This window comes from Protopterus annectens, chromosome 3.part0 (assembly GCF_019279795.1).
Source record: "Protopterus annectens isolate FY-2018-M chromosome 3.part0, PAN1.0, whole genome shotgun sequence".
Lineage (NCBI taxonomy): Eukaryota > Metazoa > Chordata > Ceratodontiformes > Protopteridae > Protopterus > Protopterus annectens.
The window spans coordinates 453,416,199-453,442,668 of record NC_056731.1 but is presented as its reverse complement, the minus strand read 5'-3'; the positions used below and the strand labels follow the sequence as shown (position 1 = coordinate 453,442,668).

Here is a 26,470-nt window from a genome sequence, read left to right as displayed (position 1 = left end):
GGGCAATATATAGCTGACATACTCAAACAACCACTAGAGTGTGTTTTGTTCCCAAGAACTGGTTTCTAAGCTTGGAGACAGACCTGTTGTAGCATATTCCAAGGGCAGAAGCCTGAAAAATTGGTTTGAAAGTGGGAATAGGTCCACATACAAACACAGAAATCTAAATTGAAAATGTTTAAATGTGGTTGTTGCAGAATGTGCCAATTTGTTAATGATGGTCCATATATAGTCATTCCTGGATAGAATAGAACTTTATGTTGTCCAGGCAAGTGTAACTGTAATACAGATTATGTAGTTTATGTAACTTCCTGCATTTCCTGGATGGCATTCTATGTAGGGAAAACTACTAGAACATTTAGGGAACGTATGGCAGAACACACAAAATATATAAAAAACAAAAAAAAACACTAATGTTCTTTATGTCCATTCTGCCAAGTCCACTAATTTAAAAAATATATATATTTGTTTTATTATAGATAGAGTGCAAATGAATAATCATGAGGGGGGAATGCAAAAATTCAACTGCGGTACCACCTTTATCATTCTTATAAGAAAAAGCGCAGTCCGGGTCTGAACTGTCTGCAAACAACTAAAGTTAACTTTGAGTATGTGTCTACCTGTTTGAGCCAATATTCATTTTCCCCTGGAGAGCACTCTACTTTGGCATGTAAGCAGCCCCCCCCCACACACACACACACACAGTCATCTTCCACTTTCTCTCTTATTCCCTCCTGTTAGCAGATAGTATCCATAATCTAATCAATACTGTGTGTTTGTTAATTTAAACTGAGACCACAGTGGCCTACTGATACAAGGTTATCCTGTTTTTCTACCTGAAAATGGTTAAGAAATGACTTAGTTTCAGAGCAGTCCTTGGTCAATTGTGATTGTTTCTCAAACACTAACTTGTCTTTGCTTTGACTCATTAGCAGCTGTACAAAGAACTGCCTGCTCACACCCTTGTTCTCCCCTCCCCCTTCCCTGTTTATTACCTTAAGACAATCCCAAAGTTAATAAATATTACCTGTGGCAGGCACCATTTTTAAAACTACAACCACCCTTGTCACTATCATATGTTCATTCATCAGTTAACTCTGTTACCTAATTGCTTCCAGCCCCCTCATAAGAGCAACTAACAGGGTCTCTACCTGCTTCGCTCCCCACCCTGCCCCCTATTTCCTCCCACCCCCAGTGGCCCCACCTTTATTACACTCACAAACCCCTCCCATCTTTCCAGTAGCCAACCACAGTGCTAACCCAACACTACCTCCTCCATCTTCCCACTACTATCACACCTCCTCAACTAACATGTACAAGCATACCTTACCTATGCTCACTGCATGCACTCTCCTTGCATATCTTACATCCTACCAAAGCTCCATCATTCCCGCACTCAACCACTACCACTGTACTACTACTCACACCACCACTCATGTCTCACCCTCACTCAGCTCCCCTCCCACCAACTCAAGAAACATCCCTATGCACCCCCCCACATATTCTACCAACTATATTACTCAAGCATAAAGCATGCCTACAACTTTACACAGTAACCCTCCCACCATACCTATTACCCAAAGAGAACAATCATAAAGTTTCCCTTATAAACAAACACATTCAAAAACTGAGAAAACTAATAACCTCATGCATATCTAAACTAGCCCTAAGTGGAGATATCCACCCCAACTCTGGCCCTACCATCTCCAACCCCAATCCTCATAATCAGACTAGAAACCACAACTTCTCCCATATTATAGCCAATAGAAAGCCAAGTGACTTCCTTCTACTAAGCCTAAATATTAGAAGTATATCCAACAAAGTCCATGAACTCCATGCCACCATAATAATAGACTTGTACTCCCCAGATATAGTCATCCTGACAGAAACTTGGCTAAAACCTCACATTACCAGTGAGCAAATACTCCCTACAGGTTATGGCATACTAAGAGTAGACCGGCTAAACAAGAAAGGAGGCGGTGTAGCTATAATATTTAAACAGCATCTAAACACCCAGATCTTAAAATCATCAGCTCCACAAAAAGGCAACGAAGACATAATATATACCAACCTCAAAATAAACCAAAACAAAACCATCAACATAATTGGATGCTACTTCCCACCTGGCCAAAACATCCCTCCACTAGAAATCCTCCTCAGCTGGTCTACCCACCATCTCCCCCAAGAAACTATCATTTTAGGTGATTTCAATATTGACTGGCAATCCTGTACTAGCAACCATCCAACCCATCATATAAATCTTCATGGCTTCACCCAACTAGTCCAGTCACCAACCAGGATAACTAAAAACTCCAGCAAGCACACTACCCTGGATTGGATACTAGTCAGTAAGAGCCCCCAGTCATATATAACAGGCTGCTTATCTGATAGCCTCAGTGATCACTCCCCAACATTCCTACTGAAAAAAATACCTATACCAAGCTAAACCTGTCGTCTACCGTCAGATGCGTAAAAAAATAAACTTTAACCCACTCACATTCATCTCATCCCTCAAAGAATGTAACTGGCATCCTCTAAAGTACCTCAGTCTTGATGACGCAGTTGAATTTTTTAATACTACCTTCCTGAGCATCCTTAATTACCATGCCCCCATAAGACTTTCCAGAATCAAAGCACCTCCCCATAGCTACAGAAAACCACTAAGTCAGAAATGAAAAACAGGGATAAAGCCGCTCAACTAGACAGAAATTCCTAGAACTACGCAATAGAGTCAAAAACCTAATAAAACAGGACAAATTCCAATACTACCAGTCTGCCCTAGACTCCTCCGAACACAGCCCCAAACAATTCTGGTCCTCCATAAACTCCATCCTCCACCCAGGTAAAGTCAGTACCCCTCCTCCTAACATCCCTCACTCCTCAGAAAATATTGCTACCTCATTCAACACACACTTCACACAAATCGTACTATCACTAGCTAAACAACACAACCCCCCTCCCCTCCAACCCACACCTTCAACTACTAATCTCCCCACTGCCTTCTCTTTTTCTCCTGTACCTACCTCCAACATAAAAAAACTCTTAACTACACTTAAACCCACCAAATTAGCAGCAGACAACCTCCCAAGTGAATACCTACAAATCGCAGCTGATGCTCTGGCCTACCCAGTATACATCTTGATTAACCGATCTCTGTCAGAAAGTTATGTTCCCACACTGTGGAAAGTATCACATATAATTCCCCTCCACAAAGGTGGACCCTCCATAGAAGCTATTCTCTCTCCACTCTCCAAAATACTAGAGAGATGCATACACTCTCAGGTCTTAGACTACCTCCTTACTAACAACCTCCTTTCCAATAGTCAGCATGGTTTCCGACCAAACCATAGTACCACCACTGCCTTACTCTCCTTTACTAACACTATCCTTCAGCATAAAAACAATGGCTCTCTTTCCTCTGCTACTTTCCTAGACCTATCTAAAGCATTTGACATGGTCCTACACAAACAACTTATCTCTGTCCTCAGTAAACTATCCTTCTCACAATCAGTCACCAACTGGTTTCAGAGTTACCTGTCTGACTGCCAACAATCCATTGTATGGCAGAATGACATATCTCTCCAACTACCTGTCTCCATAGGGGTTCCCCAAGGATCCATCCTTGGACCCCTACTCTTCTCTGTTTTCACAAATAATCTAGCCTCTGCCACCACACATGGCACACTCATACAATACGCAGATGACTCTACCATCATCAGCCCAGTCCTTTCCCAAACTGCAAAAAGTCACACAGGAAGCCTTTTCCTCTGTTGAAACTTGGTTATCCGATGCCCAATTAATACTCAACCCAAACAAAACTAAACTACTCATCTTCCAACCCACCAAACATACTCAAAACAACTCTCACTTTAACATCACAGCAAAAGACAACACCACTATATACCCAACTGAAAACACCAAATTGCTAGGAGTGGAAATAGATAATAAACTAAAATTTGACATTCACATATCCATGACCATAAAAAAAGTCCACAAAAAACTAGGAGCGTTTTACAAAAATAAGCATCTTCTCACCAAAGCAGCAAAGATTTCAATAGCCAATTCCCTCCTTATCTCCACTCTACTTTATGCCTCTCCAGTATATACCAACCTAAGGCAATGCGATCTAAACAAGCTAGAGACCCGCTACAACAAAATTGCCAAATTCGCCACAGGGGCATCCTACCGTAGTCACCACTGTCTCTCACTTGCTGAACTGGGCTGGCTTGAACTCCCTCACCTCCTTCAATGGTATCAACTCTCACTCGCCCACAAAATAGTAAACCATCCACTAAATGTCCCATCCCTCCAGAATCTACTCCGACCCTATCGCACCACCAGACCACTAAGATCCAGCAACAAAAATCACTTGCAGATCACTAAAGCCAATAACTCTGCTGGTGAAGCACTATTCTCTTGCACCATAGCCAAATTATGGAACTCCCTCCCACCCACAATTACCTCCATACCATCATGCACCCACTTCAAAACTTTACTAAAAGCGCACCTAAAAACATGCTGGCTATGCCCTTGCAACTCCCATTCTAATATCACCCACCCCATCCAACCACTACCTTTCTTTCCACTCCACTAACTACCGTGATTATAGCAAGCTCAGATGCTCATAAGCCTAGTACTTATACAGCAGGAACTTCTTATTTTAACATTTGTTAATGTCTGTTATGTACTTCACAGATAAAGATTCTAGTTGTGTACTGATGTACTATGTTCTTCATCTGTAAATATGTTGTAAGTAATTGCTATGTAAATTGTTAATCACTATGTAATCCAATGTAACTACTGTCTGTTTACTTTAACTGTGAAGCTTTTCTCCCCGGGCCTCCACTGAAAATGGGCCTACATCCAGTCGGACACTCCCGGTCAATAAATAAATAAATAAATAAATAAATATGTTGGAATATAAAGAAATGGCATGGCAACTAAGACTGAATGCCATGGCTAGCCCTAGTATTAACGAAGCTTGTTCTATTAGCAACATATTGAAGCTAAGAGCACAGTTAAAATAGTGGCTTTGACACTGCTAATATAACACAATGTTTTTATTATAAAGGTATTTATATACCTGACAACATATAAGGTTTGAAAGTGTAATTTTCATAAGTATTTTTCTCTCAGAATGAATTTTTTATGATATGGTGTATGTCTTTAAGCAGTTACATTAGATAAGGGTCCCCTGCGTTTGATTTTCCTTATTTAAGGATTGAGTGATGGGCTGTTTTTTTAACTCTAATGGTGGGTGAAAGTGTTCAGTTCGTTGTGTTCTGCAATAAATATTTCTTGCTTTTATGAACAGCAGTTTTGGACTTATTTGGAAGTAACAAGTACTTATCCTGACTCTACAGCTTGCAGTGGTGATTTTTTTTGTTTTTTTTCTGGTGAATTTGTTGTTGTTTTTACCACGTTTGGTGGAGACTGGTTCTCAATTAGCCTATAAACTTTGCTATGAGACCCTAGTTCTAGGCAAGGATGAGATCCATGAAAAACAAACAGAAGCCATGGAACAAGGGCAGGATTCCACTCCTGTATCTTAGTCCATGATTCCAGAGAAATTAGCTACTTTTCTTAAAGCTATTTGATGGCAGAGTCATGGGGGGGGGGTGTTTAAAGGAACTGGGGTCGAGAGTATGGGAGTAGCAGGTAATTAAGCAACTGCTTCTCCTGGCGGAGCTCTCACTAGTACAGGCAGAGATTTAGTTCTACTATGGCAGTGTCCTGTTTGGTGATACTATACCATTATATAAAATCCTTAGTGTTTCAACACTATAAAGCACCTACAATTACTTTCTGTAGAATTACTAGCAGTGGTTTTCCCGTTTAGGACAGTCAGCGGATTCCTGGTGCACAGTAGAGTTAGCAAGGTGAATGACCCCATTTTTGGGTGGAAAGGGGAACCCAGCAGGGAGGCAGAGGAGACAAGAGGATTAAATTACTTCTGCAGAATTTCTAGCAGTGGTTTTCCTGTTTAGGACAGTCCACGGGTTCCTGGTGCACAGTACAGTTAGCAAGGTGAATAACCATGTTTTTCGGTGGAAAGGGGAACCCAGCAGGGAGGCAGAGGAGATGGAGGATTAATGTGAGAGTACCCAATGCCAAGGAAGAGGAACAGCTGCAAAATGAGGTTTAAAATTTTAAAGATTACTTTTCCATAAATGTAAGTTTGTCTGTGTCACAAGTGATAATTCAATAAAGGTGTTTAAAAAAAACATGATGCTCCTCCAGCTTTTAAGTGAACCAGTGTTTAACTGGAACATAGCCAGAGCCAAAACAAGTGTACCATAGCTCATGCATGCTGAATCTGTGGTCCTTCCAATTACTGCCTTCTATACACATCTGACAACTGCTGATTTCAATTTGATAACTGGCTATAAATAAAAACATAGTTGTGGCTATCCAAGAATTAGTGCTGGGTGTTTTACTTTATACAACTGCACACATTCAATTCCTATCTAATGGAAGAGGCCAAAGGCCAAGACACTGAAGATCTTCAAAGAAAAACATGAGCAAAGTGGGAGAAGGGCAGGACTGATGGGAGCTAGGCAAAACTGGACAGGCAGTAAGGTGGACAGGAACAGCCAAGGAATGACAAGTTTCAAAAAGCATAGCAAAAGGACAAGAAAACCTCTTAACCCAAGCATCAGACAACAAGGAGCCAACCCACTGCAAATTAGGAAATTAAGGTAGGATAGGAAGTAGATCTTGCTGACCTACAATGGTGATCAGAAATTAGTCTCCTAGTTCATCTTACAGAGCTTTTCAAGACTTTGCCTTCCTCATCATAAGGTAGGTAGTGATATATTAGATGGTCAACAATTATGCTGCTAAGCTGATTAGGTATGGTTGGTGTGAAGGGCATGGGACAGATAGTCTAGTTCATTCACTCATTTTTAGCACCTATCTGCTACATCTGCAATAGTCAGTATGGGGGGGTAAACATAAGGAAAATAAGGCAGACAGGTACAGGGATACCTGAATCCAAAGGAAGGTAAGACACGCCACTCCCCCCAGCATGGTTGTACAATGGGCTTCTTAACTTCAAGAGGAAGTGTTTTCAATCAAGATTCTGAATAACGTATGGTCCCACTAAGCTCCACCTCCTATACATATTTGATAAGTGACAACTTTAACTGGAGCAGATACAAGGTACAAGGTACAGGGTTTGGTTTTGACCTCTGGTTATTGGCTACGCTTATATAAAAGAGCATTGTTCATCCAGTGATTAGCATTGCTGGTTGGCAATTTAGCGATCTGGTTTGATCTGTGGCAAAGGCAGCTTCTGTGAGAAATTTCCATGCACCCCTGTATTCACATGTGTTTTTTCTGGGTTCCCCTAGATCTCAAAAATGTACAACAGGTGGACTAGTAAGTAGTGTGTTCATTATATTTATATATATATATATATATATATATATATATATATATATATATATATATATATAAATATTTCATTTAATGGTACAGGGTTTGAGTCTCATCTTTGAAGAGAAACTGGCTAAACTTAAAATGGCTTGCAAGGGCAAATAACCTATGAAATACAGATGGGGAGGGGTTAGCATAAATGTCCTTAACAGTAGTGTAACTAGGGCAGGGTGAGAGGGGCAAATGTTCCAGATGCAAAGTAATGGGGGGACTACTAGTCAATCCAAATCTTTTGTTAATGCAGTAAGAGCTTTTAAAGGCCAGTATTGCATTTGCAGTCAAAGCTGAATCTGCAGCACTCCGCATGTGGTCTAAACTATAGCAAGCAGTAGTGCTGTATGCAGGCAAGGTACAAACTGTAGCAGCTCTTTTCTACAGTTTAAAAGAAATTATGTTGAGTCAGGTTTGGGGGCAGGGCACAGCAACAGGTCCTAAATAACTGGGGTGGGGGGAGGGTCATAGATCCAAGTGTAAACAGCCCATTGCTTGCAGGCTTTTTTTTTTTTTTTTTTTTGCTCTTCACTTAAGAGCAGAGGAGGTGGATGCTGTTCATAATAACAGCCTAGGGTGAACCAGCTAAGCTTCTATCTTTACCTCACAAATAATGTACAAGGTATGATTTTGACCTCTGGTTACTGACTATGCTTTTTTTTTTTTTTTTTATAAATTTTCAAGAATCTTGGGACTGTTGGAAGCTTGGAAACTACGCATTTGGACTACATTTTGCATCTAGGAAAGTACATTACTGCACTTATTTTACAATTTAAACCAGTTGTTTGTGCTTCCATGTTTTTTTCTGAATCTGAAATTAAAGTTGTAATTTTTAAAAGCGTTTTTATTGTTGTAGCGCTTTACAGTCAGCAGTTTTCAAGTGGTTTCTGTGCTGTACCTAGGTATCTAAATCTGTTTTGAGTGGGATCTTACTTTATTGCATTTTGCTATCTCTCGTCTAAATCTGAAAGTACAGCTATAAATTGATTTGGGTTTTACTGTACCATTTTTATTTTTTTCAGATCTCTTAAGTGGATTAGCAACATTGCTCATCTAATTCTAATTCTAAACTGTAGTCACTTTTCACACTTAAAACAAAAAGCCAACTTTGGCCAGTTGTGTGAGTTGTAAGCAGTGCTTGTGGTATCTAAACCGAGTCCCCTAATATTTTACATTACATAAGCAGTCAGCCATCTTGGGACTGTTGGAAGCTTACAAACAGAGCATTTGAGCTTCATTTTGCATCCTAGAAAGTACATATAAAATACTGCATTAGCGTTGTCGCCTCACAGTAAGAAGTTGTCCTGTTCGATTCTCAGCCAAAGCGTCTTCTGTGTGGAGACATGCGTGATTGGGCGCACCTTCGTTGGAGGTTGTGCGCCAGGGCTGGCAACTCGGTACGTAAAAATCTACTGCCAATCATTAGTGGACCAGAGTTCTGCTGTGGCGACCCTTAACTGGGAAAAGCTGAAAGATACAACAACTTTTTTACCATTTAAATCAGTTGTGGGTTTCTTGTTTCTGTTTGTTCTGACTCTGAAGTTAAAGTTATTAGTGGAATGCTTCTTACAGATCCATAAGCCGAACAAATCTCTAGGACAAAACCTGTATTGCTACCTTCCAGCTCCGTCATGGAATAAGCTTCACATGGCCCTTAGAAATATCACCCGTGCTCAAGAATTCAAAACAGCTCTCTGACATTACCAAAACAGCACCAGGAAATGTCAATGTAACCACCCCACCTAAATTTTCGTCCCTGCCGTCTATCCCACCTTTCCCCCTTTTCCTCGTGATTCCCCCCCTCACTTTCCTCTCTATTTACTTCCTTCCCCTACAAATAAGCAAACTATTCTAACCTTCTATGTAATATTAACAACATTCTACTACTCCCCACCTCCCTCCTCCAAATTCTGCCCAGTTATCTAATACCTGTTCTTCCTTCTCCTCCTTTACCTTTCTGTCTTACTTTCCCTTTATTCTTATACTTGACTAACTCGGTCTCTCCTGCTTGTCCACAATACAGCCTGCATTTAAATTGGAACCTGTGCACTGAGAGAGAGCCTTACAAGACTATCTGCAAACATATAGAGCGGCGTATATTTTTCTGTATTATAGAGCTAAATTGTTGCTTAGATATCTGTTGTCTTACTGTTCTGCAAATATACAGAGATCAGTATATATTTTTCTGGTTTTATAAATTTGCACTGTGATTCCTCACATCTCTGTTGAAACTGTCTTCCCCACCCCACCCCCTCATTTTTTGCCTTGTCTTCAGCTGATATAACCGGTTTTTATAGCTTGTGTGTTGCTTAACTCCAGGTTCCCTTAATTTTGACCTGTTAATAACAGCCTGCATTTAAATTGGAACCTGTGCACTGAGAGAGAGCCTTACAAGACTATCTGCAAATATATAGAGCTGAGTATATTTTTCTGTATTATTCTGTATTATAGAGCTAAATTGTTGCTTAGATATCTGTTGTCTTACTGTTCTGCAAATATACAGAGATCAGTATATATATTTCTGGTTTTATAAATTTGCACTGTGATTCCTCACATCTCTGTTGAAACTGTCTTACCCACCCACCCCCTCCCTGTTCTTGGCTGTAGTTTAAATTTGGTGGTTTTTGCAGTGCCCACCCCACTGTAGATTTGATCTAGGACACTCCCCCAGTCCCATCTCTTTATTGCATTCTACTTAATAAACCCTTTCTGCACTTGCTTTTAGTCCTTTTTAATTTAATTACATTTTTCAAACTGTGTGTGGACTAATATTGCTACATACTCAAGTGTGCCAGCTTGCACTGCATGTGAATTGTTTTTACTACTGTTTTTGCTACTTTTCTGAAAAAAAAATTGTAAGCCTGTTTCCTACCTTTCCTGTAATTAGTGTTCCAGATACAGATTTGCTGTATCCAGGACTGTCTGTAGCTTCTGAGCCCCCCAAGCCTTTCTGTGTTGGAGGGAAGCCTTCTAGCTTATCAGTGGGAGTGGTAAGCATTAGGTAACCTGTCTACCACATAAGGAGTGGTTCTGGCCCAGAATTTGTAGTTATTGGCCATTTGGGTGGTCTTCCATCTCTCTCAACTTTCTGATTTGAAGGCCTGCATTTGCACTTGTTTCTGTCCTGTAACTCCTGGGCCCATCTCATTTGCATCTGCTTTTACTGTATTTGTGTTTCTTCCTACTTTATTTTGCTTTTGCGTCATCTTAATAGTACTCAATTGTATTTATTACTGCTTGGTGTAACTTATTCTAAGCCTTTTAGTTTAAGCACTTTGGCATCAAAACAGTTGTTTTACATTAAGAAGGTTTGTGGTCTGTACTGTAGTGGCAGAACAGGTAGCTTACATCCTTTTAAGTTGGGAACTGCTGATTGAGGGCTCAGTGTCTGTTATTCTAAAAGTGTATTAATTCTGGTTTAAGCACTTGGGCTTCAGGCCAGTTATTTTACATTAAGAGGGCTCGTGGTCTGTACTCTTGTGGGAGAAGTGGCTGGACTCTGCCCTTCTGAGCTGGGAATTTCTGGTTAAAGGCTTATAGTGCCTGCATATTTGAACTGCTTCTTACTGAAATTGGTACACCTTGTTTGCTGTAGCATAGACTAGATCCAGGCCTGCTGAATCTAGCTTTGTTTGTATAACTTGAGCACTAATCCAGGCATTCTTTAAAGTATTCAATTGTATTTATTACTGCTTGGTAGTAACTTGATTAAAGTGTAGCTATCATTCTAAGTCTTTTGGATTAAGCACTTGGGCTTCAGACCAGTTGTTTTACATTAGGAAGGTTTGTAGCCTGCACTGTGGTGACAGGACAGGTAGTTTACATCCTTCTAAGTTGGGAACTGCTGATTGAGGGCTCAGTGTCTGTTACTCTAAAAGTGTATTAGTTCTGGTTTAAGCACTTGGGCTTCAGGCCAGTTATTTTACATTAAGAAGGTTCGTGGTCTGCACTCTTGTGGGAGGAGAGGCAGGACTCTGCCCTTCCGAGCTGGGAATTTCTGGTTAAAGGCTTATAGTGCCTGCATATCTGAACTGTTTCTTACTGAAATTGGTACACCTTGTTTGCTGTAGCATAGACTAGATCCAGGCCTGCTGAATCTAGCTTTGTTTGTATGCTTGTTGTTTGTTTGCTTGTTATTTCCCTGAAACGCTAATTCCACCTAAAACGCGGCTTTTCAACGCTTCTATGGATCCCTAGTGATATCTGCATTGCTTACTGTACTCATTTCCTTGTTTCACTTGAAAGAAAGTTACTGTTTGTCATTTTAAGTTACCTGTAACACATTGCATTTAGGTTACCTGGCATTTGCTCACTAAAGCAATTATATAAGTCAGCACTAAAAAATTAAAAGCACTACACCCTCAAAAACTCCCCTTGAGTACCTTGTTCCCCATTGGCCCTTTTTTTCAATTATAAAGGAATTCCCAATACTATTCTAGCATGTCCAAAGGTCAGTTGTCAATCTCCTCTCCGGTCCAGCTGGTGAATCTGGAAATCTTGAGGCAATGTTACAACTGCCTCATGTACACAGACAACCCTCTCCTCCTCCCAACAAATTCCAACACATGTGAGAGATGCAACCATATAGCCAAACTGGAGGCTAAGCTCTCTCAACTCAGTACTGGGGTAACCAGCCAGGAGGAGAAGGAAACCACACTCACTACAATTCCAGTCTCACATAGACCTACCACGACAGCAAACCAAACACATAAACACACAAAAACATACTTGGAGGCTCTAAATAAAAATCTGCCTAAGCAGCAGAGACCCCCAAAGCAGACATCCAAGCAACCGCTACCCCAAAACAAAACACATGCAACACATAGCTCACAAAGCCAGTGTGCCGAACAGTCACAGCCCATAAGGCTAAACAACACACCTGATACACTTGTAATAGGTGACACTATCGTCAAGCACACTGACGTCCCGCTCACTAGGCTGAACAAGGAGACGGTCACGGTGAGCTGCCTGTCGGGCGCTAGGATCTGCCACATAATACAAGCACTCAGGTCACTCCAAATCAAGTACAAATATGACTCTGTCATTGTTCATGCTGGTGTGAATGACCTGAGATGTACCTCCCTGGACTACATGAAAAGAGACATAGAGGAGCTCTCTGAGCATGTAGCCCAGGCCGGTATGACCCTGACCTTGAATAGCATCTTACCCTCACCAAGAATGATGCCACAATATGAAGACAAGATGATCAATTTCAACAATTGGCTTAAGTATTGGTGTCATTCAAAGGGGATCAATGCCAGTCAGCCTGGGATGACATGCCCGACAAGCCACGATGCTTCGCTAGGGACGGCTTGCACCTGTCACCCCTGGGCTTTCGTATATTGGCAAAGGCTCTTGCTTCCCCCATAGTGCCTTTTTAAGCAAGGCTCAAAAGACAAACCCACCTCCATAGGTATCACAAGGGATAAGAAACTAAGAGTAATGCTACTCAACGCCAGAAGTCTAAACCTCAAGATGCACACACTCAAAACTCTCCTTAGCATGGAGAACATCGATATCTGTGCAGTAACAGAAACCTGGTTCAAGGCTCCCGAGAGCACCCCAGCACTACCAGGTTATACCTCATACCATGCTTTTTGGCCCCAAAACTTGGACCGAACCACAAAAGGAGGGGGAGTATCAATATTCGTCAATGACACCCACACCTCCAGGTTGGTGGCACAGCACAAAGCATCAGAGACTATCCATGTGCAACTAACGGTGGGTAAAACTGCCTTCCAGTTTATAGCCTGCTACAGACCACCCTCCCAAACACAGGAACCCCACTTGGCCTTCCTGAGAACACTGGAAAATAGAAAATGTGAAGGTCTCTCCAAACACCATTATATTGGGCGACTTCAACTACCCAAACATAGAATGGGAGCATTACTCTAGCTCCAACACCCTAGCCCAAAGGTTCCTAAAATTTATAAACTCAAATGCTATGGAACAACTTGTTACCACTCCCACAGGAGGGGAAAACATACTGGACCTGATCATCACCAACATGGGGACTCTATGCTCCAGACCAGAAGTGTATCCCTCACTGGTAAGATCAGACCATAAACTAATCTCACTGGATATTCACATCCAGACCCCACCCTCTGCCCAGAAAACCACAGTGAAAAACTTCTCTAAAGCAAATTTCACAATCCTCAAAACAGAGGTGGAATCCTTCAAAGCCCCGAGCCTGTGGAAAATACAGCCCAGACCGCAGAATCCTTAATAAGCATTCTATGAACACCTTCAGGAATGCATGGATCATCACAATCCCGAATAAAACCAAGACCCAATACTCCAAAGGCAGACGTCCTGTCTGGTGGACCCCAGCCATAAACAAACTATACAATAGAAGGAGGAAGCTACTACATGATAGAGCAAAAGCACAAAGAGGGAAGGCATCTCTGAACAGTATTAGCAAAAACTATGGGCACTCATAAAATCGTCTAAGGCCAGCTTCAGAGAAAAATTGCACAGGACACTAAGGATAACCACAACGCTTTCTTTCGTTATGTTAGGAACCTGGGTGGGAATTCCCAGATATGCTCAGAATTACTCCAAAATGACAAAAAATACATCGAACCCACAGACACTGCCAACATCCCAGCTGACAGGTTCAGTGTAAACTTCTCCCCACCAAAAGTGCAAATATCTATCCCAGCAGAGTGCTGCCCCCCTGACATCTCAGATGCTCAGGTAAGAGCCGCCCTCTCCAAAGCAAAAAACACAGCATCAATGGGACCAGACAGTGTCCCGGGCTGCGTCCTACATGAACTCCAAGAAGAGCTAAACCCAAACATAAAACTACTGTTCAATCTCAGCCTTACTACAGGATATGTACCCAAAGACTGGCGTACAGCAACAGTGGTCCCTCTCCACAAAGGTTTTGCCTCAACGGATCCTGGAAACTATCGCCCCATAAGCCTGACTAGCTTGGTCTGCAAAGCTATGGAAAGGATCATCATGGACCTCATAAATAAAGATATTGGGGACCTATAGACACTGGATCCTACCCAGTTCGGCTTTGTTAAGGGCAGATCCTGCCTCTTAAACCTGGTCGATTTCTTTGAAACAGTCACCAAGGCCATTGACGAGGGGAAGGTGGTCCACACAGCCTACCTGGACCTCGCAAAAGCCTTCGATACAATACCTAACTCAGGCATTCTAGATAAGCTCACCAGCTTAAATATAAACCCCTATGTCACTAGATGGGTTGCAAACTGGCTCAGGGACAGAACACACATGGTTAGAATTGCTGGAGCTATGTCAGACTCCAAACCATTTACAAGTGGCGTCCCACAAGGCTCAGTTCTGGGACCTCTCTTGTTCGATATATATTTCTCTGAGGTACAGGCCAACACGGAAGGACTGTGGCTGACCAAGTTCGCAGATGACTGCAAACTGGGCGCCATAATCGACTCTCCAGCCAACACAAGCATCCTCCAAAAGGGCCTCATAGAAACAGACAACTGGTGCCAGAGCCATGGCCTCAAGCTAAGCGCCAAAAAGTGTATAGTCATCCCCTTTGGCAAAAACAAAGTGCCCACAAATTACCACATAGGTGGTAATCCATTAAGTACAGAAGAAGCAATTAGGGACCTGGGGACCCAAGTTGATAGCAATCTCTCATTTGACAACCACCGTGTCCAAAGTGGTTAGAAAAACATTTTATATAGCCCACCTAATCATGAAGGGATTCACATCTAGATCAGTGGAGGTCATCGTGCCTCTTTACTCATCCCTCATCAGGCCCATAATTGAGTACAATGCCCCTTTTGGGATGTACCTTACCAGACACCTGCAGCAACTGGAAAGACCCCAAAAGTACCTCACCAAGAGGATCAAAGGGCTCAAACAGATGCCATATGCTGCCTGGTTAAAGAAACTCCAGCTCTACTCAGTGGCATACCGCCTGCTCAGAGGCGATCTGTGCCTGACGTATAAAGCCATGTCCAACCCGGAATTAATGGACATGCTGCACCTCAGAAAATCCAAATCCCACCTACTTCTTTCTTGAAATCCCTTCCTCACTAATATCTCTTCTCTGATTATATAGTAGGCCACTGAACATCCTTTGAAATACAGCCATAATATTGAAACTGTATTCAAATTTGATCTTCTGTACTATGAACATCTTGCCTGCTCAATTTGCCCAAGGAAGCTCTTTCTTGTTTGATTTGTTTTTTCCTGACCTGTGTATTTTTATTTCCATTCTGCAAATGTCTGACTTGCATTATTTGTTATTCTGAATCTAATTATTGTACAATTTCTGTGTAATGTCAACTTTGGAGCTTTTCTCTCCCAGGCCTCCCCTGAAAAAGGGCACACGCCCAGAAGGACAAACCCGGTCAAATAAATGTCAAATAAAATAAAATTGAAGGCATTTTTATAGTTGCATTTTTATAGTTGCAGTGCTTTATAGTCTACAGTACTTCTCAAGTGGTTTATGTGCTGTACCATGCCTAGGTGTTTAAATCAGTTCTCAGTTTTATTGCATTTTTACAATCATTCTCTTCTGAATTTCATCCCCATCAACCCTTTTCCTGTTGTGCTTTTAAACTTGGAGTTTTTTGTATACCTGGCCTTGGATGCTCCTCCCAGTCTCATCTCCTCTGCTCAGCTTACTGGTTACTGATGGCCAGGAATGCCATCACTTTACATTGTTAAGTGTTTTTTTTGAAATTGCTTTAAAGTACATGGTTCTCATTGCTGGCTTGTCCACCTTTGAATCACCCTGTAATTACTTATAGCGAGTTGTTACATTTACTAACAACATGAATACACACAACCAAAAGCAGACACAAGCAACTTGGACAAACAGCCCATTAGTAAAACCAAACATGAGAACTGTAACCATGCAAAAATAAAAACTAACGAGCAAATATACAGCCAAGGTAAACTCTTTATTAAACAACTATTTCATAAGCACTTTCACAAGGACACTCCTTACTTCTTCAGACACCAAAAAAAAAAAAACATCATTGAAACACCTTAAAATCTTTCAAATTTGCTGTAACCAATAAAAAACATTGTTACCACATCATCACTAAAATGTTGCCACTTATATCACTAAAATGTTGCCACTTATGTCCTTTCTTAAAGACACACTTATTATTAAATGCACACCTATAGCTTGTCTTCTTATGTTCTCTCATTTTATGCTTATTCCAGCCTATGTCCCTTCAAGTTATGCTTATTCCAGCCTATGTCCCTTCAAGTTATTTTAAAGCGCTAGTTCTGTTTTTTTTTTTTTATTGCTTTTTGCTTTCTTTATACTATATTGTTTAATATAACTTTGTATTACCTTTCTTGCCTAAACACTTTGACTGGTTATTTATCCCTCTGTTCTCAGGATACACTAATTGGCCATGTCGCTGTAGAGACTTGAGTAGTACACTCATACTGTAACAGTAACTATCTTCTAGTATTTTTACAATATAGTTTGTAATTACTGCTCTATATACTATACTAGTTTTTATTTTCTCTCATTTGACTTACTGAAAAACTTTAGAGTTTTTTTTAATGAGGACAACTGAAGCTGGTTTTGGTTTACTCATAATGTACTCTCCAACATGTGTTTTTTGTTTATGTGAGTGACATCACTGTATTATGCAATGAGCTAAAAAAAGCTAATGCTGCTACCTTCTTTCACCTCAAGAAGTAGGTAAATGTATTAGATTGGTAATTATTTTTTATTTCCTTCTTTGCTGTTTTTTTTCTCATTTTCTCTGCCCTGTCCTCCCCCAAAAAGCCACCAGCTCAACTACTGTTTTCAGTCTCTTCTTTCTAAGTCCTCCTGCCTGAAGAAGAACCTCCTGATCTTATTTTATTTTCTCTGTTTCTCCCTCATTTTATCTGTGCTATCTAAACAGGTGGCCTTTGGCTCAAACTAGCCATTCTCTTCTGTTAAATTAGTTTTACATCCTTTCTCCCATCTTATCCACTTCTAGTGCCTTCCCATTCTGTTCTCTGCATACCTTCTTTTTCTTTCTTTGAAAATCCCTCTTTCCACTCCATCCATCTACACAAACACACCTCAACCATCCTACCAATAAGAAACTAAAACTACAAATCTTTCAAAGAACCATTAATAAACCAAAAAAATTCTTACATTACAAGATGGAAAACTATAATTTAGGTGTGATTTATGTTGTGACTGGAATACTGCTGATTATATACTCATAAACAAAGTCAAACAGGGATCACTCTTTAACCTATATCTAGAAAACAAATTCTCTCCAGAAATAAGGTCTGGGCCAAATGGAATGCCATAGAAATTAACTCATCATAACAATCCCAAACAGTTTTGGTCATCTATTAATAGACTCCTTTCCCAGGAACATCAAAACTCCTCTCCTCTTAATGCTGAGACAGACCCTCCCCCCACTTACTGCAAATGCTTTTTTTTCTCACTGACACTATTCTACAACTTAGCACTAATAACTCCTGCCCACCAATAAACCAAGACACTCTTCAATAACTTTAAACTACAACCTATTCCTACATCTTTCATCTCTAGACTTATCCACAAACTGCATATCCAGTATCTATACTTATAAACAGGACAATGAACCATCCCAGACATCTGGAAGTGAAAAATATCCATATTGTCCCATTATATAAAGGTTTCTTTCACCATTAGCAAAAATAATGGAAAAATGTATTCACCAACAACTTTTACAGTATCTCTCTCAAAACAATATAATAGCAAACTGTCAGCACGGTTTTAGACCACATCATAGTAATATCTTCTATCATCTAAAGCTTTTGATATGGTCAACCACTCCATTTTAATTAACACTCTTACATTCCTCTCCTTTGATAATCTTGCCACAAAATGGTTTACATCCTACCTCAGCAATAGACATCAAGCAGTTCATTGGGCCTCAAGGCTCCATTCTAGGACCTCTCTCTTCTCCTGTTCATCAATGACCTCCAACTCAGCCATCCCTCAAGTAACCTGCATTCAATATGCAGATGATCTGCTCTGCTTCATCTACTAATGAGCGTTCATCTATTACTCAAACTGTCTTCAACACAGTAGAAACTTGGTTAAAGACTAAACTTCTCCTTTTCTCTCATCTCCTCAAATAATGCCACTCTCATTACTCCTGATCCAACAACAAAACTTTTAGGAATAACAATTGATAATAACCTCTCCTTTGATCAGCATATCAACAACACCATTAAAATAGTCAATAGAAAAAAGGGAGCTTATATAGAATCAAACCTTTCCTAACCTCTTCATCCAGAGCCAAGATTGCCCTCCCATCTTTTGTCAACTCTTCTTTATGCCTCACCAATTTTTACTAACTTAAAAAGCCAACTTTAACAAGCTGGCTACTTCTAGTAACCCTTTTAGAACTCATCACTGTATTAACTTGAAACTTTTAGGCTGGCTAGAACTACAAAACCTTCTGTTAATCCCTCAACTCACTATTGCCCATAAAATTCTATACCAACCCAATAAAACCCTATACTCTCTAAACTTTTTATTTATTATAACAACCTAAACTCCCTTCGCTTTCTTAGTAAAACCATTACCATAACAAAGAGACTAATAATTCTGCTGGTGACTCTCTATTTAATAATACTGTAGGAAGGAACTGGAATCTACTTCCAGCGATATAACACACCCACATCTCTGCCTCTCTTCAAACATAAAATCAAAGATACTTCCCAGCCACACTGCTCTGTTCTCTGTAAAACCTGACTAATTCTTTACCTCTTCTGCACGTTCTGATTACTTTACTTTCTCTCTCTCTTTTCTGAGTCTGCATCAGGCTATCTCCTTTCAGAGTCTGCATCAGGCTATCTCCTTTCAGAGTTTTTTGTTTCTTCTTTCCCCTATGTTAATCTCTCTCATCCATTTTTAGATTAGTTCTATATAATATTATTTTTTTATTTTGTCTTTCCATCTATAATGATGTGTCTATTTGCGTGTTTATTTTTGACTTTTTGTTAAATTGAAATGTATCCAGCTTAAAATAAACATTAAAAAAACAATAATGTAAGATCCTAAATAACAGTTAAATAAATACATTTACATAATTATCTGCCATACAAATATAAACATTTCCGTTGCTTAAAATCAGTTCATATGCAATTCTTATCTATGCATATGTATATAAATGCAACATTATCTGCTCATAATACTAACAAATGTATTAGTATATTAAAAGACTTTGTATACTTAAAACTAAGGTCTCATATAAACTACCTATTTAGTTACAAACCTTAATATATACAGTTGCTCGTATTATTGTCATGACATCTTAACTATGCAAAGATCTACACAATAACTTTCCATATAATCCGCACGAGTCAATGAAGCATAAAAAACAAGAACCAAAAGTGCATCTTATATATCTAACTGGGAAATTAAAAACTATACTAAAAAAAAGTGCCTTAAAAGACACTAATATAGAAACATATGACCAACATACCTGCCATAAAAAAATCTAGCAATCTTGTGCCCACTATGTGAAATGCAAATTAAATAACAATCCATGAATATGTTGCCATTTCATACTAGAACTAAAGTTGTTGTTGTTGTGTCTTTCGGCTTTTAGGGGTCGCCACAGCGAAACTCCGGTCCATTAATGATTGGCAGTAGATTTTTATGTGCCGAGTTGCCGGCCCTGAAGCACAACCTTCAATGAAGGTACGCCCATTCACGCATGTCTCCACACAGAAGACGCTCTAGCTGAGAATCGAACAGGACAATGTCTTACTGTGAGGCAACAACTCTACAGCAGTGCCACCACCGCAAGTGCATATATAAAATCAGCACTTTAAACAACTTATATATAGATATTTTATAATCACAGCCACTACAAAAAAAATTAGAAAGGTTAATCTTGTGTCATTAAAACAGTTCTATAAATCATTTTTTAAACAGATGACTAGCTTTTAGGGAAGGTTTCAGAGGAAAATTACCATTCAGTCCTTTCTCCCCATCATCTTGTAATTTGATAATCCACCGAGTTTCATGCTGCTCTGTAGTGTTCCTAATTTCACCTAAACGTTGACTATTGTATAATGTATGTCCCACCGACGTGATCAAGACATGCTTTGCTAATGCATTATTAATGTCTTTAGTCCAAATACTATAAAGATGCTCTCAAATCCCATCTCTTAAACGTCTGTTGGTCTTTCCTACGTAAAATGATTTACAAAGGATACATTGTGCTAAATAATTGATGTTAGTACTATTACAATTAGCCTCATCCTTAAATCTATATTCCCTACCATTTACTGGATATATGAACTGTACTATGGTATCTATATACTCACAATAGGCACATTCACCACAAGGATAAGTATTCCTCACCTTACACTTAGCAGAACATAAGGACTGGTTATTACGATTGCATAATATTCTTTTTATAGATTTCCTATTTTTATACCCAAATGAAGGTGCGTTTCCTACCACTTGTCTTATTTTCTCATCCATGGTCAGGATATTCCAATGCTTGCATATGATGTTGGGGAATTCTTTTACGTTGTTACTATAATACATACTAAACCTGGTCTTCCTATCATCATACCTTCTATTACTCTGTCTAACTTCATTAGGTCCATCTGTGAAATATGGTTTAGCCGTAGTAGACCTAACTGAAACCACTTCTTCCATGATATCCATTTCCTCCAGTCTATTATAACCTCTTGCTACAAGATTTTCAGTGAATCTATCAATCTCTTTTCAGGACTTAGTCTGGAAACTCTTCCCTGGCCCTTCACTACATTAGAAAAAACATGCTTCGGGTGCATACTCCTGTGATGCAACAACTTGTTACAGTGGCATGTTTTACGGTGTATTCCAGTATCAAAACTTCCACCCTTTAACTTAGTAATGTGAACATCCAAAAAGTCAATAGTATCTGCTGATATCCTAACATCAAACATGAGATATGAAGTAGTAGTCTATATATATTCTGTAAAATCAATGAATGTTTTCTCAGATCCTGTCCATACCAAAAGTATATCAACAAAACGGTCGATAAAATGGTATGTACTGACTATAACGCAGTGGCGGCTGGTGACGTCAAATTAAAGGAGGGGCTGCAGGAGACAGCTGAATGGGTGGGGCCAATGGGAAGGGATGTGTCCAACTGGAAAGGGGTGGAGCTATGTTCAAAAACACAACTGGAACTTTAATTAAATATGCTGCCCTAGGTGCCAAACTGTCATTACGAGAGTCCAATCAAGACAAAATGAAGTGTAGAAGAAAAGATATTTCAATGAATTGGCTACATGACAGCTTACTTAATATCTAGATGGAAACAAAAAGGTTGTGAGGCATGAAAAAATAAATTACTTTTTAAATACATTATTGGAATACTAGTCAAAATCAAGTATAAAAAAGCAAGCTTCTCCTTGCACTGCAGTTCTAATTATAACTTATATTCAGCTTTATAAAAGTGGTGGTGCTGCGGTAGCGTTGTCGCCTCACAGTAAGACGTTGTCCTGTTTGATTCTCAGCTAGAGCATCTTCTTTGTGCAAGCATGCGTGAATGGGCATACCTTCGTTGAAGGTTGTGCATCAGGGCTGGCAACTCGGCATGTAAAAAATCTACTGCCAATCATTAGCGGACCGGAGTTCCGCTGTGGCAACCACTAACCGGGAAAAGCCAAAAGAAACAACAACAACAACATTCAGCTTTATTAAAGTATCAAGTAACATGCTGAAAGTAGAAATCTCTGCGATACCCCACTTGTAAAAATGTTTCTTATCCAAAAAAGACCTGCTGCCTGACAAAAACTATCTACTTGTTTCAAGGGGAAAACATGATCAAAATAAAAAATGAACAGCAAACCAAGAAACAAGCTCAAGATAAATTGCTTAAAGGATTACTGCACAGGTTATGGACCACGATAGATTGGCATTTTGTTTAGTTTACCAGTAAAGCCTGCAAAGATGACTGCAAATCTGCAACAAATGTAATGAGCTTCTGAAAATACTGTAATACTGTCCTTTATTACAAATAGTGTCATATGCATTTCAATACCTAAGGCTCGTACATTATCTAGTTATGTAAATATTCTCTGCATGGCAACAACAAAAAGGCTTTCAGTGTTGGTAATTATTTAACAGTATGCTTACTAAAGGTTACTTGCATCTTACAATCTCAGACAAGCTTACCTGATGGTCATTAACACATTGCTACTTAAACACAAAGCAACAGGGCACTGTGACAGCATGCATTTTCTGAATAATAAGAAGCATAAATCAACAGTATAAAATACGACAGAAAGCTAGAACATTCTGCAAAATCAAGGACAGATGAAAAGCCACTGTCATGCTTGTGTCTACCTTGGATGGGGGAATATTCTGCACACTTACACTGCATAACTGCTCCTTGCCTTGTTTGGACACATTCAGAATCACTATATGGGGGAGTGGAGTGCAACAAGTAGGTCGCAGTTTGAAATGTCTCTGGCTGACGGTGATGGCTCTGACACTCATACCGCTCAACCTCAGAGCAAGAAATCTGGACAAAGCCATACATGGAAGTAGGACACAGGCCAAAAATAAGGACAATTTTTAAATATTGTTCTTATAAACTTGGAAAGATAATAGAATAGTAGTAGGTCTTGCATTAGTACGGATTTTCTGAAAGGTATGAAATCTGAAACTCAAATATCTGCCATTATTTTCCAACATCAGTCATTAATGATTTGCCACTAATTTAGCAGAAGACCAAAAATGTGATGCAAAAATATAAAATTGCCACAAAATACAGCTGGGAACCTGTCAAAGAAGGAACACCTTTTTAATATTAGTACTTTTAACTTGAGCAGCTGACAAAATAAGAGCATCTACATGCATTTCTAAAATAACAGTAATCTATAACTCTGATCATTACAGTTATTTATAATTGTAAACCATCCACGTTTTCTTCCAAAATTGCCATTTTGCGGAGAGGTTATTAGGGGGAGAGCAACATTTTGAGCCAAAATTGGGGACAGTTGAGAGGTTTGGATATTCATAATTCTATAAAGCGATTTATTTGCAAGTGTACCGCTCAACCTCTTAATGCAGGAAATCTGGACAAGGCCAAATAAATATATTGGGGGAGCATATAAACAGTCCTAAAAATTGCTCTTGTATAACCTTAAGACAGTTGATAGAATAACAGGTCTTGCTTTAGCATACATTTTTCTGAAGATTATAACATCTGAAACTCAATGTCTGTCATTATTTAGAGACTTCATTCCTAAATGATTTGCCAGAAAACCAAAATTTTTATGAGGAACAAACCAAAAATAAGAAGCAAAAAGCTATTCATTCTGCAAAAAACTGGACAATTGAGAGGTATAGTTCAGCCAGGGCTGTCTGAGTTTGCTGCCCTTCCCCCCCTCACAAAATCATGGTTGAATGGAGGTTCCCCCCTGCAGCCATTCCAATGTCCCATTCCTTGGTTATTTCGCTCCATTTACCATAAACACTGTAATGTGCATACTGCTTTAGTTCTGCGATGATTTGGATTTCATTTGAAAGTTTTATTTTCCATTTTGAAGCACAGACCCTAACAGATATCTGCTAAAAACAAAGCAATGCAGTCTCACAATGAAAATAGACTTGGCATTAAAACTTCTCTGCCCTTGAAACTCACATTCATTGAAACAGCATTGAAACCCACATTCAAAGAAAATACATTTTGCCAGTGGCAGATAAAGATTAACTTTGGGCTGTTTTCAAATCATAGGGCCCTTGAACATGAAACATACACATGCTCTTTGATACACCTTCCTGACTGTATTAAATTATATTCCTTGTACAATACAGTACAGTTGTAAGAGGGCATTTTTAATTTGTTTTGAACATTTTTCCAGTAAACAATTAAACAACATGCATATACCAATAATGACAAAACTGCCCAATTCAGAACATTTCCATCATAAAAGTCTACTCAAACTTACATTTCCATCATAAAAGTCTACTCAAACGTCTACAGTCCACCAGTATCAGTAAATATGCACAATCTCTGAAGTAAAAGTCATCTAAATAATTCCACATTAAAGAAATCTGTAACTAATGAAGAGGTTGCTGCTAGCAAACAACTTTATATGTCATTGTTTCATCTACAAATAAAGTGGTTATTGCCCTTGAGGAATAAACTTACCCATGATGCATTAAAAAAAATGATAAACTAGTAATATTGCAGTAGGGCAATGGATGGCAAACTGATAACAGGTTCATAGTTACTAGGTATCTTCGCCAAAAAGGACTGCAGCATCCACCCCATGTACAACACAGTATACAGTATCAGCAATGCACCTACCTACTGTGGGAGTAGAACCCACAGCCTTCTGCATCAGAAGTAACTACACTACCTGTTGTGCTATTAACAATGCAAGTAGACTCACCATAAGCAGTACTAAACTTTTTTTCCCCTGCAGCTCTCAGCTCCTTGTAAAAATCTACTCGACACTCCGCTGTATCTCTGAACTTTGCAGTACAAGAAATCTGGAAAAAGCCAAAATTTATTGGGGGGGGGTGACAAAAGCCTAAAAACCAGGGACACATTTTAAACATTGCTTGTATAATGTTGGAAAGTTGCTACAATAAAATGCAGAGTTAACACCATAAATTTCACTGCCAAGCCTTGAACCCAGGGGAACCCCAAATCAGCTGTTTTGTGAAAGAGAGGAAGACTGAAACTTAAATGAATACCATTTAGTGAATTCAGTTCTCACCATAGCTGTCAACCTCTTAGCACAAAACACCTGAACAAAGCCAATAATGGGGAATACAGCCCCCAAACATATTCAGCAAATTCAGTTCTCACCATACCTCTAAACCTCTTAGCAAAAAACACATGGACAAAGCCAGTAATGGGGGAATACAGCCCCCAAACATATTCAGTGAATTCAGTTCTTACCAGAGCTCTCAACCTTAGCACAAAAAACCTGGACAAAGCCTATAATGGGGGAGTACAGTCCCAAAAATAAGGACAAATTTCAAATATTCATGTTATAAACTTAGAAAATTGCTAGAATAAAAGGTCATGTACTTTCTGAAGAATATGATGTCTGAAATTCAAATGCCTGTTATTTTTATTTAACATTTGTTAACCAGGAAAGTCTGACTTGAACAAAAGCTACTTTTCAGCAGAGCAGGGAGAAACACTCCAGACACATCTTTGTAAGATGGGAAGACATGCAGGCTCTACACAGAAAGCACCCCAGCCAGAATCAAACCAGAGAACCTGTACCTGTCAGGCAACAATGCTACCAGTGCACCACTGCACTACTGACTTTGCCAGGAACAACAAACATACAGAAACCACAGATTTTATGAAGAACACAACAAATATGATACAAAAACCAGCATTTTTTTTTACAAATGGTGGTGGGTAGGGAATTCAGGCCATTACTACCTGCACCCAAGGGACAGGGTTCAAGCCTGTGTATTCTCTACCCACCACCATGTGTTCTCTCTAGCCACCAGTATGTAGCAATTGGGGCATTACACACACACACACACACACACACACACACACACACACACACACACACACACACACACACACACACACACACTCCGTAGCGGCCTGAGGCCTGAATCCATCCTCGGCAGCAGCCCGATCAACTGTCCTCCATCGCAGGCTGTACTGGTGGTTTTCCCGTGAGATGTGAGTAGGCTGGAGCCTCCAGCCTGCAGGCGATGCAGTTCAGTGTTCTTTCGGTCATCACCGCACAGACTTCTGGGCTGGCAGGGCAGAGTTCCCTTCCTTCCCTATCCGGACTGCCTAAAACAGCAGTCTGGAGTGCAGGAACTAAGCATGCATGCATGGAGTTCCAGGACTCGCAATTTTTTTTTCTATTAACTTGGGGGGGGGGGTCACAATTTATTTTTCTTGCAGTCCTATAGCACGAGCCGCCCCTGCTATAACGATGTTCGCCCAGCACATAACATGTTTCCCATATTGCCATCACCGTAATGGCGTGGCTTTATGCACATGCTGTGCCTGCAGCTATGCCGTCTAGCTGTAAATAATACTTACTATTAAATACAAAAATGCTATTAGAACAA

The 26,470-nt window shown here is 39.8% G+C and overlaps 1 protein-coding gene across 1 annotated transcript in view; it reads right to left on the bottom strand.

Annotated features, from left to right (window-relative positions):
• The window catches only part of MTRR (5-methyltetrahydrofolate-homocysteine methyltransferase reductase), a 780,817-nt gene that overhangs the window by 730,288 nt on the left and 24,059 nt on the right, over positions 1 to 26,470 (bottom strand). The gene's annotated exons all lie outside the window — the stretch shown is intronic.